Source organism: Crinia signifera, chromosome 11 (assembly GCF_055691185.1).
Source record: "Crinia signifera chromosome 11, ASM5569118v1, whole genome shotgun sequence".
Classification (NCBI taxonomy): Eukaryota; Metazoa; Chordata; class Amphibia; order Anura; family Myobatrachidae; genus Crinia; species Crinia signifera.
The window spans coordinates 79,153,282-79,168,907 of record NC_139227.1 but is presented as its reverse complement, the minus strand read 5'-3'; the positions used below and the strand labels follow the sequence as shown (position 1 = coordinate 79,168,907).

The window sequence follows — 15,626 nt, the reverse complement described above, 5'->3', positions numbered from 1 at the left end:
TCTCATGCCATTATAATGGCATGCGATGCGATGCAACGTGATTTTACATTGTACAGGTACCCTGATGCCTGATTCCTATGTTAAATGCACCTCCAGACCCGATTTTCAATTGTACACCCATGGGTACAAAGAGGAGAGATTGCTACTCGCACAGGACCCTCATTAAATATCGAGGATGATGGGTGGACCCCTATGTGAGTGTATTCTTTAGATATTTCAAGTGGCACTCATTATGGGTGTGCTACCACTGGACATAGAAGATATACATGAATGGCAAGGAAGAAAAAGTATGTCTCTACGTGGTGCACCTATATGAATTTTCTCACGAATAAAAATTAACTTTTATTGATAGTCTAGAAAGGCGAAATATAAAAACACACAGACACAACATATACGCAAATGTGTTTAAAAAACGATGACTCTCTGACTCCACACACTTGTTGACCGTGGGTCAGTATGGGTGATACAGGTATTTCGTTGGCCGACACTTTATATCATATAATTTGTATAATTCAAAATTATGGGTGTCTTAATGGCTGATTGCCCATGGGTATAGGTGCAGATATCTGACACAAGAGTGGTGAAATAGCGTGATTATTAGTACACTATAGATTGGTGTTGACTAACTTCTTTAGAGTCCCCAGATACAATATCACAATAAATTGTCTGGGTGTCTTCTCTAAGAATCCCTGAATTTCGACACATAAAAGGCACTTTGTGTATAAGGTTGACACTGGTGTCGACGAATATACACGGTTTATCACTGAGGCGGTCTATCACTGGCTGTCTATATTGTCAGAGCCAGATATCACTGTCAGTTAGTGACACTTAACCGTGTTATGTCGATCTGTGAGGGCGGATCAAAAAGAATGTCGACTATATGTGTCAACCTTTAATAGTAAGTTTATCGGAAAATTTGCACAAGTAGTTTCTTAATATCTACCGAGTCTTTTAAGATATTTTTAAGGGATCTCAGGACTCTTGTGCATATCTTTGTTCCAATAATTCTTACTATACGTGGACCCGTATTAAGTCCAGTAATATCAGATGTAGGTGTAGTTAAATTGCTTCCAGAATTGACTAGAATTGCACTTCAAATACAAATATGTTCGTGCAATCAGTCAGTTATAAGTGCTTTTTACTACGTTTTTACTGGATATGTTCACAGAGTCGCCTCTATTGTGTCGACTAATATATCAGTCGTTCTTTAGGGCATATACTGTAAATAGCAGTTGGCTTGCTGCAGTAGTATAGTCAGGGTGTTTACAGTGTAATCCCCATTTTGGTTGTGTTATTTAAACATTCAGGTTACTGAAAAGACATATATCTTCCTACAGGAGGAATAAATTCACTACTGAGTGGACTTGCAACAGAGTAGAAACAAAGTATTCCCTCTAAGGGGGTTGGCAATTATCCACTAATAAGTGCAGTATTCAATGTGCACCGTGTTTCTCAGGCTATTGTGGATAAACTACCACGTCTCTGAGCAGTAATGAATTGGTGCTGCGGGGCTCTTATATTAGAGTCCTGGATTATAGCCAATACTTCTAAGAGAGGGTATTATTCTCCTGTATGCCACCATAGAATAAAGTCAGCAGTAACTAACAACTTATTTATAATGGTGTTCACATGGTGAACACCATTATAAATAAGTTGTTAGTTACTGCTGACTTTATTCTATGGTGGCATACAGGAGAATAATACCCTCTCTTAGAAGTATTGGCTATAATCCAGGACTCTAATATAAGAGCCCCGCAGCACCAATTCATTACTGCTCAGAGACGTGGTAGTTTATCCACAATAGCCTGAGAAACACGGTGCACATTGAATACTGCACTTATTAGTGGATAATTGCCAACCCCCTTAGAGGGAATACTTTGTTTCTACTCTGTTGCAAGTCCACTCAGTAGTGAATTTATTCCTCCTGTAGGAAGATATATGTCTTTTCAGTAACCTGAATGTTTAAATAACACAACCAAAATGGGGATTACACTGTAAACACCCTGACTATACTACTGCAGCAAGCCAACTGCTATTTACAGTATATGCCCTAAAGAACGACTGATATATTAGTCGACACAATAGAGGCGACTCTGTGAACATATCCAGTAAAAACGTAGTAAAAAGCACTTATAACTGACTGATTGCACGAACATATTTGTATTTGAAGTGCAATTCTAGTCAATTCTGGAAGCAATTTAACTACACCTACATCTGATATTACTGGACTTAATACGGGTCCACGTATAGTAAGAATTATTGGAACAAAGATATGCACAAGAGTCCTGAGATCCCTTAAAAATATCTTAAAAGACTCGGTAGATATTAAGAAACTTCTTGTGCAAATTTTCCGATAAACTTACTATTAAAGGTTGACACATATAGTCGACATTCTTTTTGATCCGCCCTCACAGATCGACATAACACGGTTAAGTGTCACTAACTGACAGTGATATCTGGCTCTGACAATATAGACAGCCAGTGATAGACCGCCTCAGTGATAAACCGTGTATATTCGTCGACACCAGTGTCAACCTTATACACAAAGTGCCTTTTATGTGTCGAAATTCAGGGATTCTTAGAGAAGACACCCAGACAATTTATTGTGATATTGTATCTGGGGACTCTAAAGAAGTTAGTCAACACCAATCTATAGTGTACTAATAATCACGCTATTTCACCACTCTTGTGTCAGATATCTGCACCTATACCCATGGGCAATCAGCCATTAAGACACCCATAATTTTGAATTATACAAATTATATGATATAAAGTGTCGGCCAACGAAATACCTGTATCACCCATACTGACCCACGGTCAACAAGTGTGTGGAGTCAGAGAGTCATCGTTTTTTAAACACATTTGCGTATATGTTGTGTCTGTGTGTTTTTATATTTCGCCTTTCTAGACTATCAATAAAAGTTAATTTTTATTCGTGAGAAAATTCATATAGGTGCACCACGTAGAGACATACTTTTTCTTCCTTGCCAATTGTACACCCACCCTGATGGGTGATGACTATGTGAAATGCCCCCCCATAGTTAACGCCACCCCAGTATCAAAGCCAACCCGAAGCGTGGCAAGCGCAGTGAGCCCGCGAGGGGCGGCGGTACACGTCCTCCAACCTTTTCATACCCCCGCTCTCCACGTCGGCTTGGAGCTGATTTTATATAGTGTGGCGAGTACGGCAAGCCACCGAGCCCGAAGCGTGGCGAGTCGAAGCAGAATAAATGTGAAGTAATCCGCGTCCGCTCGCCACACTATCTAAAATCAACTCCACGCCGACATGGATAGTGGGGGTATGAAAAGGTCGGAGGACGCGTACCACCGCCGCTCTCCACGCTTCGGGTTGGTACTGATACTGAGGTGGTGTTAACAATGGGGGGGGGGCATTTCACATAGTAATTACCCATCAGGGTGGGTGTACAAATAAAAATCGGGTCTGGGGGTGCATTTAACATACTGTACGAATCAGGCATCGGGGTGCCTGTACAATGTAAAATCACATCGCATCATTGTACAATGCAATACGATGGAAATCTTGGGCGGACAGATAATACACAAGTACCGGTATATCTTGTTATATAAATAGATGGTGCCAGAGCCCACACTAGTTCACAAACATATATATGCTGATGTATATTGCTGATGAGTATATGCCAGTGATGGCTAACCTTTTCAGCTTGGTGTGTTGAAAATCGTAAAAAAGTGTAGCCTTCCTCGAGTCGCGTGTCACTTCAAGAAATATCAATAATTAGGCACTAATACATCGTCTGTCAAAAAGGCAGCACCAGTACCAATAGAAGCAATGAATAGTGTGACATTCAGAGCATGCAGAGTTTTCAACAGAGTTTTCATAGCCTCTGTAAATCCTCCGGGTCAGGTGTCAGGACTCAGTGGCAGGCGGGTCTTTAGTCCCCAGCCGGTGCTTTCACAGTCCAGACTACAGCAACAGGGTTGGACTATAGGAGAGCAGAAGCTAGCTCCATACACGTCTGCTCCCTCCAGCGGACAGGCGACGCCCCCCTCTGTCCCCTTCCCATTGGAAGTGCAGCATGCATGATGGCTTAGCCGCTTCCCGTGTGCTCTCCCTGGTGTTCACTCTCCGCACCGGTTGGTCAGATGGACCCGTGTCTGCGTGTCAGTCAAAGTGCCAGTGACAAGCATATCATAGGTTAACCATCACGGGTATATGCTGATCATGATCCTGGCATATACACCTAACTGCAATGTTGATACAGCATGAAATAAAGATGGGAAGACGGCACTGTGATTCAATATATGTAATTTAATCTGAGGCATTTATCTTAAACAATCACTCTCCTAACATACCTACTGCGAAGTAGGCACATTATAAATAAAACCCACACAATGAATATATAATAGATGTGGCAATAGGAGTGATTTTTTTGCAATTGAAATAAATAAGCAACAACCGAACACCAACGTCAGTTATTTTTAATCACATCCCCATTGTGTTTGTCCAACTTATTTGTTGTGTTTCTTTTATAATCCTCATTTTTAAAATTCCAATTTAAAAGTTGTATTTTAATGTGTATAATTTCTCTTAGGTGCATCAGACCGAGGCAATTCTTTCCTTCTTTGTATATGTATCAATTTTGTCCAGTGATAGCACACCCCCATTGACTTACCAAAAACAAAAATAAAAGTATCAAGCTACAAGCTTACTTTCAAAAATAAGGGGGTCCTTAGATGGCCAAACTTTAAATTGTCAATATTTGAGTCTTGAGCTATCTTTTTTTCTTGTCGCTTTCAGTATGTACAGTTCCTCAGACGAAGTGCAAAGTCACAAAAGTAGAGCTTGCAGTAGGGGAAATGACCAGGGTGCTCTGTGAAAAACTGCGCGATATGGACAATAACATGCAGACACAGATGCCCGGCAACTCCGTTTCATAGAGGCGAAAAGAGAGCTGCAGCAATCTTTCATAACGCAGATAATGGGACACCAAGAACATATTCTACAACTACCAAGACCGGCAATTCCAGTACCTGGAACGCATCCTGCCCCGCTATATGGGTAACAACATGTATTCAGCTACCCAGGGCCCTATTGTCCCCAAGCACAATTACCCCCCTATTCCAGAGGTCCCTACTATGACCCCCCCCCCCCTAACCCTCCACCTCTGTCACCTGAATACCCTGTATACAGGCAATTTCAATAGCCAGTTTACATTTTTTTTGCCTGTTTTAAGCTCACATTTTTCATGTTAGGGGGCAGGGGGAGGTTGGGTTTTGGGTTTTTATATTTATATGTTTGATGTGTGCTTGATATGTGTTACCAACATTAAAAAGTTGGACACTTTATATACTTTTGCATTTAGCAGGTTCGTTTTTTACAGTCGCCAATGTTTGGCTTGGACTTTTGACTAAAGTTTTTTATGTTTTTGGCCTGTTAGAAGGTCAAAATGTTCGTGCTTAGGCATTGGGGGAGGGGTGATGTTTGATATGGGTTTAATGTGTTACACACATGTTGTACTTTTAGGCAATGTTTTATGCTTTTATATGCCTGTTCATTTGTTTTATACAAGTAAACAAAGGCTAAAAAACTACAAATGTTTTGTGTCTTAATTACTAATAATCATTAATCTTATTGTGGTCCTAAAAAAAAGGCCATTTTCAATGATATTCTCATAGAAATGCAGGGTCAGCCTGAATTCAGTGTGAAAGGTGCCGACCCAGGTTGTCCCTGCTTTAACAGCATGTGTGAATGGGTTCCAACCCGGGAATGTCCTTGCATGTCCCTGGAATTTAATTCCCGGATTGGTCTCTGCATTTTTGGAGTGAAAGGGAGACTTGTGTGCACTAAATAGGTTACACATTATTGCGCAATAATAATAATTTTCTTATTTAAGATATATATATATATATATATATATATATATATATATATGTTACAGTACAGAATTGTTATTTCGTTTGCATATGAATTTATAATCATATTTAGTGGTTCTAGCAAAGTATGGTAGGGTTGTAAAACTTGTTGAATTGTAGGAAACAGCCTGTGAGAAGTGATTGGTAGCAGAACAATATCCCTCCAGTTCCGCAAAATAAAAATTGATTTGTTAATTTATTGATTTATAAATTTTTTGTATAGGCTTTTTGTGTGTGAACATTTGTATTATATGACTGTTCTGCAAATAAATTGTTAATCTCTTCTACTGAAAACTTGGGTTCCATGTGTCATATACCTTCCGAGTGCAAACAAACTTGTAAAGGAACAAGAAAGAATACTTACCTGAACCGTTTTATACTTACCTGAGTGATCCTTATATATTTACGTGTGAAAGCATCATATTTGACGTCACACGGACAGGATACAAACAGAGATATAAAATGTAATCTGATGAACAAAGTAATTCATCTGAAGAGCACGAATGGGCTAATGGTGTTTAGTCAAGTGTACAGACTCTTCCATATTATTTTTGGGCCCCCCTGGCTTCCCACCTATTCCAGGGAAAGTAAAGATAAAGATGGAAGGGTACTTGTTTCCTAGCACGGCCATACCGATTTGTATCGGGGTGATCGTGTCAGAAAAATTGCGTCGGTCGCATCGCATGCGATCGACCCGATTTTTGCATTGAATCAAATGTGAATAGGGCCCCTGGGACCCTATTTTACATTGGATTCAATGTAAAGTATTCCCCATACCCCCAATTTTACCCTCTCAACGGCACCCCATGATTGACGCCAACCCGAAGCGTGGCGAGCGCAGCGAGCCCGCGAGGGGCGACGGTGCGCGTCCTCCGACCTTTTCATACCCCTACTATCCACGTCGGCGTGGAGTTGAGAATATAAAGTGTGGCGAGCGCAGCGAGCCACCTAGCCCGAAGCGTGGCGAGCGGACGCGTATAACTTTACAGGTATACGCGTCCCCTCGCCACGCTTCGGGCTTGGTGGCTCGCTGCGCTTGCCACACTTTATATTCTCAACTCCACGCCGACGTGGATAGTAGGGGTATGAAAAGGTCGGAGGACGCTCACCGCCGCCCCTCGCGGGCTCGCTGCGCTCGCCACGCTTTGGGTTGGCGTCAATCGTGGGGTGACGCTCACAATGGGGTTGCGTAACTTTTTAACCATGACGGGGCCATATACAATGTGAAATGGGTCATATTGGCCCATTTCACATTGTTTCCTATGTAAATGGACTTAATCAAGTCCATCTCATCTTGTGCCATTATAATGGCACAAGACCGACGCTATGCTCCCGATTTCAATGTTAAAAATATTTTAACATTGAAGCCTATGGCAAAATCGCGTCCATCGCATCGGTCGCGTTGGGGGCCATGTTAATGCATGCGACCGACGCGATGCCCCCGATTTTTGCCTTTGCCGGCAAAATGGACCTGATTTCAAAGGAAATCGGGTCCATCGCGTCCATCGTGTACCTTAACTTTAAGGTACACGATGGACAAGATTGTGGCCGTGCTAGGAAACAAGTACTGATGGAAGTGTTTTTAAAGAATTTGAGCAACGTAATGGCTGAAAAGACCATGTAGTGACTTAAACATGATAAGATGGGTGTGGCTATCGGGAAGCATGTGACAGTAAGGAGCCTATGGGTTTGCTGGAAAGGTTCTGTTAGCTGAAGTTATTAGTACAGGAAAAGGAGGAGCCTGCCTCTTTTTCCTTAGAAAGTTTCCCACCCTTCCTTCCCTGTTTTTCGGTTCTGGGTGGTGTTATTAATCGCGTTAGCTGATAGGCGGAAAAGAACGGCTTGTTGACAGATTTTGAGATGTTTCTCTTAAGTTATTTTGCAGTGTATTTGGTGTTTCGGTGCGCTCGCCTCTCATTGGCTTAGGCCTTTCACTGGACCACCCGCTCGGGGGTAGCGAGCCCACCCGGATGGGTGGGTAGTCAATAGGTAGGTGGGGAGGATACCGCTTTTTCTGAGTTAGGCCGAATATCGTATGCTCGTTTGGGAAGGAGTTTAGTTCATAGCCGTTCTTTCTGGCCACCATTAAAATAAATTAACTAATTAATCAAAACTAAAATTAGCTTAATAATTTCTAAATAAATTCAGCTAACAATTTCTGCCAAACCTAAGTCTCCGTGTCTTTATTTCTGATTAAAGTGGTTAAGTTAATGATGTTATCATACACATGCTAGAGGTCACACATCTGCTATTACAATGTTTATAGAAAAAAACTCAAACTATGTTTATTGGGACAATTAAAAGGTGTGGAGGGAAGTGTTATCCTGGCTGCTGAATCCGAGGCAAACAGCTGATCAAATTTTCCAGAAATTAGCTACCATCTTTGATATAAGTACCTTATCTGTGCGGAAATCTTGATTCTACAATAGAAAACAAAAGCCAGGAGAAACACTAAGAGATTTTGCGTTCCGTGATATTAAAGAGACAAGTGATGTAGAAGGATAAGAAGGAGACGAGACTTAATAACCCAGTTAATAGACAGAGTTAATAACAAGAGTATTAAAATACAGTTGAAGATGTTGAGGCTGCAGGACAGTTCATATACCTTTTCGGAATTTATGGAAACAGCTTTAAAGGTGATGGGGACTAATGCTGGGTACACACCAGGACGACAAGGGTCTGATCCCATCAATCTAGATCCAATTCTAACCGATTGGATGTAGATTGTGTGGTGATTGGGCCCTTTTCTGTCCTGGTGTGGACCGATACCGATCCGATGCGCGGTCCTGCGAGTCGGTCTTTATTCAGATCCTACCTGCAGCAGGTAGGATCTGAATAACGACCATACTCCCGGGTGCGGGTCACCTTTGGATCGGACCCGCTCAAGGTGCACATCGTGAGCGGGTCATGCCCCCCCGCGTCATCATGAGCGGGTCGTCCTGGTGCGTACCCCTTATAAGACAGAAACAAGTAACTTTCCCTGAACTACCAGGCTATCAGGAAGGGGCAAGTGGTAGTGATGATGCCTCTGTAACAGGGGATGATGTAAAAAAAAAGCCACTATACAACAGAATGTTCAAACTCCTGCTGCTGATTTAGCTTTTACTCTGCATGGACAAGTGGAAGATCTAGCTTTGTGAATGAACGAAATTAAACGAGAACTTCAAAAACTATCTCAACGTAATCTATCTAGTTCATCGGAGACCGTCTGGCATTCAGGCAACAGACAAGGGCAAAATGAATGGCAGGGACTCACGTCAGGAAGAGGACCCACTAATCACTTTGACCTGCAAGGTCGTCCAATTTGCAGAAAATGTGGGCATATTGAGAGAGTATGTCAAAGTGAGGAAGCACTAAACCTGAACCCCCCCCCCCCCCCCCCCGGGGAAGGAGGCCGATAATAATAAATATAAACTGATTGCTAATATTTATTTATTAATGGGCAACATTACATCTTCAATAAAACTCCCATTTTAGTAAATGTAATGGTGCTTAGTTGTTGATAGTGCTTCTCATTCTAGAGCAACTTTTTATGGAGGAATTGTTTGTCATGGGGCAAATTCATATTTACATTGTATTGGGCTTTTATTAGCTTCAGACATTGTCAACTGAGCTTTAGAACTAAAGTAATCCTTAATTTCTTATTGTCATTTCAGTCCTTGTACTTGTATTTTGCCCTAAAATGGGTGTCACGACTGGGGATTTGGGACCCGGGAGTGACCTTGGTGGCTAGCTGACAACCCAATGGAAACAGGACGGAGGCAAGTGGATACAAATGAGTAAAGTTTATTGCATTGAATGAACTGGTACAGGGGACGTTTGAAAGTCTGTAAAAGTCTTTGGAAAGCTGGGAACTGATAAGTTACTTGGAGGCACGTAGTAGAGGCACGGGAGCACAGGAGCTGGAACGCACAGAGTAGGTCCACTGGAGTGCAGGTGCCGGAAGCACGGAGTTGGACCACTGGAGAGCAGGTGCCGGAAGCACGGTAGGCAGTGGTGAAGGTGGTTGCGGGTGCAGGTACTGAGGCACGCAGAGGCAGGTGGACACAGGTGCAGATGCTGGAGCGTGCGGGTTCAAGTGGTCACAGGTGCAGGTAACTCGGAAGCACAGGTGCAGGAAACTCGGAAGCACAGGTGCAGGTAACTCGGAAGCACAGGTGCAGGTAACTCGGAAGCACAGGTGCAGGTAACTCGGAAGCACAGGTGCAGGTAACTCGGAAGCACAGGTGCAGGTAACTCGAAATGCAGGAACGGATGAACACTGGTGCAGATGAACACAGGTACAGGTGAGTCGGAAGCACAGGTGCAGGTAACTTCGGAAGGCAGGAACAGATGAACACTGGCACAGATGAACACAGGTGCAGATAACTTGGAAGCACAGGTGCAGGTAACTGGAAGCACAGGTGCAGGCGACTCGGGAACACAGGTGCTGGGACAGGAAGCAGGTACTGGATACGGGTACAGGGTAACACTGGTGCAGGTACTTGTAATGCAGGAACAGGTGAACACTGGTGCAGGGTTTTGGAGGCACACAGGTGTAGGAACGCTGGTGCAGGGTGTTGGAGGCACACAGGTGTAGGAACGCTGGTGCAGGGTCTTGGAAGCACACAGGTGTAGGAATGCTGGTGCAGGGTCTTGGAAGCTCACAGGTGTAGAAATGCTTGGAAGCAGGATACAAATGCTGGGTAACTGGAATACCACAGAGCTTAAGCAGGAACACAAGCTGAAGCTTCCTTCCAAGTTATTGACAACAATGCAAAAGCAAAGTGTCTATGCAGGGCTGGAGCTTACAATCTATATTTCCTACCACATGTACACACAGATATTATAGGGTTCATTTGTTGGGAGCCAATTAGCCTACCAGTATATTTTTGGATTGTGGGAGGAAACCCACGCAAGTAAGGGGAGAAAATACAATCTCTGCACAGTTAGAGACATGGTGGGAATTGAACCCATGACCTCAGTGCTGTGAGGAAGTAATGCTAACCATTACACCATCCGTGCTGCCCAACCTTTAATGTGAATTTTTAAAAATGTATAGTATAAAAGACACACAACAGATAAGTGGGAAAAACACAATCTGGATGTGATTAAAAATAACTGCCGTTGGTGTTCGGTTGTTCTTATTTATTTAATTTTAAAAAAAATCACTCCTATCTATTATATATTCATTGTGTGGGTTTTATTTATACTGTGCCTACTTCCCAGTAGGTGTCACGATTGGTGGATTTGATGGTGTCGTGCGGATTTCAGGAAGAGAGGCGGGACCAGCATGAGATGGGTTAAAACGAGCAGGTTTAATGAATGAACTCATACAAAGAATAATATAACCAAGATTAATACTTCTTTGAGTGGACAAAATAATTAGATGCAAGTCTCTGATAAATAGCCAGATAACAAAGATGGCAGTCCTTTGCAAGATAAACAAGATAAACAAGATGGCAGTCCTTGGATAAACAATGTAATTTGTGCAGGTAATTCTTAAAGGACAAGGCAATGTTCAGGATTGAGTTTAAAGTAGGAGAAGAATACCTGAAGATTGGATGACTGAAGATTGGATGATTGGATGACTGAAGATTGGATGAATGAAGATTGGATGATTGGAGATTGGATAATTGTATGACTGAACCAGGGCTAGATTCAGACCAGCAGGGTATGGTGATGAGCCAAGGAAGTTCCAGGAAGGAAGACAAATGGTGAGTGTGGCATGCCAGAGACAGCAGCAATGGGATCAGAGGCCAGCAGGGACAACCAGCTGGAGAGCACAGTGTGCACAGGCACTAGAATGGCAAGGACTTCCCCTTGCTTGCAGGCTGAGGAAACAAGTTGTACTGACTCAGATTGCCTTAGGCAGATCCCCTTTATACCAAGGGAAGGACTACCATAGGCTGACTGGACAGAATGGGAGGAGAAGACCTGACCTGGTCAATTACTGCTTTTGCCCTCAAGCAAGGTGATGGCACCGTACTCCGGCGCCGGCCTCCTGACAGCCAGACTGACGCGCCTCTGTTTGAATCCATGCTTGCCACTCACAGCTGTACAACGCCACCACTGCCTACCCGACCAGGACCCCAGCGGACACACGCCAGCCGCCGGCGGGCACGGACGGGTGAGTACTGTACCCGCCGTGCTAAGCCGCGGCGGCGTGTGACAGTAGGTCTGTTATGAGAGTGATTATTTAAAATAATCCCTCAGATTAAATTACGTATATTGAAGATTGTGTTTCACTTTTAATAATTAATAAATTTCATGGATACTTTTGTCTCTGTGTATAGGCAGATAGGTAACAATTGTAACATACATCAACTAGAGCTCGACAGCAGCTCAGAAGTGTATTCATATGATTATGGTATTGTTACAATTAGTTACCACTGTGAATATTGTTTGATCACAGGCTGCATAAATCAGCTGATTCTATGTTAGAGTTTGGATTTATAGTTTTAGCCGAGATTGTGCAATTTTAGCTTCCCGTTCTCTTCTATAAATAGATACATGTTAATAGGGGGCCCTATATCTGCACATATCCTGGTACTTAATATTGTACCATACGTATAGCTGGTTTGTATATATGTGTGATAACAAAAAGACAGAGGGCCTTATTCTGGTTGGTGCGGTCCGTTCCGAATTATTTCGGAGGGCGCTTTTTAGCCATCTGCGCATGCGTAGGCAATGCAATGCGCATGTGCCAAGCATGGTCTGCGTACTCTTTCTCACTAATACCGTACAGAAATGTCCACCGAATTGACTCGGGAAATATGGGCGTAATATGGGCGTCATTCGGACCTACACAAGGGCGTGGATTCAAAGTGGGAAAAACTGGGCGTAAATATGGGCGTACACGAGGGAGTGCACAAACTCTGGTAGGCGTGCATTCGGACAGCACACTGACTGCAAACGAACCAACACGCATGAAATATGCGTTTTTCATAAGCAAGTTTCACTTTGCGGAGACCACTTGTTCATGCGCTAGGCATTCGTTTCGCCCAATTAGTATGCCCGCACGTGAAGCACTCTCAGCTGAACACAATACAATCCACTCCTCTACACATTATTGCTTAATTACACTCTTTTCATAGCTTTCAATGTATAAATAGTGTGATATATTTATGTCATTTGCAAAAGGAATATACTGTATATAGATGTGTTTTTGCATACAAGTACAATAAAGAGAAGGGTAATGTAAAAATGGTGTTAAAGGTGTGTCGGTGTGTATGTGTGTGTTTTAGCACAGCGAGGTAGAGTACCTTTATTGTAGTATGTACATCCTTGATTGACAAAAATTTAATATAATTGTATTACAAATAACATTATGCAAGCAGTGTTTATAACTGTAGGTAAGTGAGCTTTAGTATGTGTTAGTAATAATTAGCACATTGTAGAATATTGCATTTGACGTGCAATTATTATATTATATGCATACATAAAACCTAGGTAAAGGGACAACAATGAATGAATAGCACTTCACATGATGTAAGGGTTAATGTAAAGTGGTAGTAATGTGTTTAAGTAGCAATTAGGAATTACCGTATTTTCCGGCGTATAAGACGACTTTTTTCCCCTGAAAAACATGCCTCCAAGTGGGGGGGTCGTCTTATACGCCGGGTACACTTCAGTTGGGATCAGGCCAGGCTGTGCAGGGTTAATGGAGGGGAGCCGCAGCAGCATTCCTGAGTGACAGGAAGAAGAGGAAGCCACAGGATTGGCTGGCACCGGGAGGAAGAGGCGGGCAGTGGAAGAGAGGAGGAAGGAGCGTGCACCGTGCAGGGAACTCACGTGTAGCCAGAGAGAGGGTGCCGCACTAGTGCTGTGATGACCGTTTCCCACACCGACGCAGCACAGCCGCTGAAAAGGGAGACCTCTGTAGCCGAGGCCAGAGCAGACAGAGGCGCCGGGGACAGCAGCACCAGGGACCCGCCACCCGCCGCAGCACACGTGGAGACCGGAGCCATGGCACTCAGGGGGAGAGGCTCCCCACAGGTACAGCTCCCACCCACTCGACCACGCACCACAGCAGAGGGGGATCAGGGGCAGGCACTCCAGTTAACAGCAGCAGATTATGCTGGTAGTCGGGGAACCCCTCCAGCCTAACCCTTTGCCTCCAGTTCTAGCACCCCTGCCTGAGGGACACTAGGTCCTCCGGACGCCCCCTGTGATTGACAGCCCAGCAGTATTCCCTCCAGGATACACAGACTGGCTACTTGCTATATCCCATCCAGTATTGCACGGTACGTTTTATTTAGTGTGTGGAAGAGGGGGTAGTCTTATAGGGCGAGTATATAACAAACTCTACATTTTGAGTGGAAATGTTGGGGGGGTCGTCTTATATGCCCAGTCGTCTTATACGCCGGCAAATACGGTAATTGATTACAATTAAAACCAATCCTTGGTACTTGTGTACTTTCACGGCTCCCATCGCATGCCATCGCATGCCATATGTAGTGGCATGCGATGGCATGTGATTTTTGCCGTTTTTAGGCAATTTTTTAAAAAATCGCATGCAATCGCATCGCATGCGATTTGATCGCATGCGATTTTTAACAGAAATGCATCCAAATGCATTGAAATTAGTATCAAACATGTTCAATGGCCCCCAAATGTCATTTTTCAGGCTGTACCACCCCCACTATCAACGCGGACCTGAAGCGTGGCGAGCACAGCGAGCCCGCGAGGGGCGGCGGTACGCGTCCTACGACCTTTTTTGATACACCCACTATACTCGTCGGCGTGGAGTTGAGAATAGAAAGTGTGGCGAGCCCGAAGCGTGGCGAGCGGACGCGGACACCTGTGGAGCCCGCGAGGGGACGCGTATACCTGTGAAGGTATCTGTGTCCCCTCGCGGGGCTCGCCACGCTTCGGGCTCGGTGGCTCGCTGCGCTCGCCACACTTTCTATTCTCAACTCCACGCCGACGTTGATAGTGGGGGGATGAAAAGGTCGCAGGACGTGTACCGCCGCCCCTCGCGGGATCGCTGCGCTCGCCACGCTTCAGGTTCGCGTTGATAGTGGGGGTGGTACAGCCTGAAAAATTACATTTGGGGGCCATTGAACATGTTTGATACTAATTTCAATGCATTTGGATGCATTTCTGTTAAAAATCGATTTTTTACTATGCGTTGGACATCGTGGGAGCCGTGATTGTACCCAATCCTTTTTTTATGAGGTTGGCTAATTGCAATTGCAAGTGTGTCATGTGGCAGATGTATGAGTTCAGATAACAGTCGTGAGCAGGGGTTAAAGTGGGCCGGAACGGGGCGGAACTGAGTTCCGGCAGTTGTAATTGAAGCCGGAACTCAGTTCCGCCTCCTTCCACCCACCGTGCATGGCCACAATTATATTTAAATTTCCTCCAGCAGGCTGGCTCATATAAGACCTCAGCCTCCGGAGCACGCCTATCATCCCCCTGCCTCCGCAGCAGCCTAGCACACTGTGTACGGCTACCCTACCAGCCGCCATCCGTACACAGTGTAGCAGTAGCACCTCCGCCTGCTTTCTCCCTGTGACTGGGCACTGCAGCCGTCAGTCAATCAGAGCTTGTGGACTGGCTCCTGTTTGGCTGCCAGATCCCGAGCCAATCAGAGCTCGCGGGCCGGCAGCCAATTAGGAGCCAGCCCGCAAGGGATGATTTGGCGGCTGATGGCAAGGGGAAGAAGAGACGGGTTATGCGCTCCCCTCCGAAGGGGAGCAGCAGTGGAGGACGAGGAGCCAGCCAGCACTCGAGGATGACACGGACTCTCC

The 15,626-nt window shown here is 44.4% G+C and overlaps 1 protein-coding gene across 1 annotated transcript in view; it reads left to right on the top strand.

The window, feature by feature from the left end:
- LOC146045572 (3-galactosyl-N-acetylglucosaminide 4-alpha-L-fucosyltransferase FUT3-like) overlaps nt 1-15,626 on the top strand; it is a 378,311-nt gene that overhangs the window by 64,290 nt on the left and 298,395 nt on the right. The gene's annotated exons all lie outside the window — the stretch shown is intronic.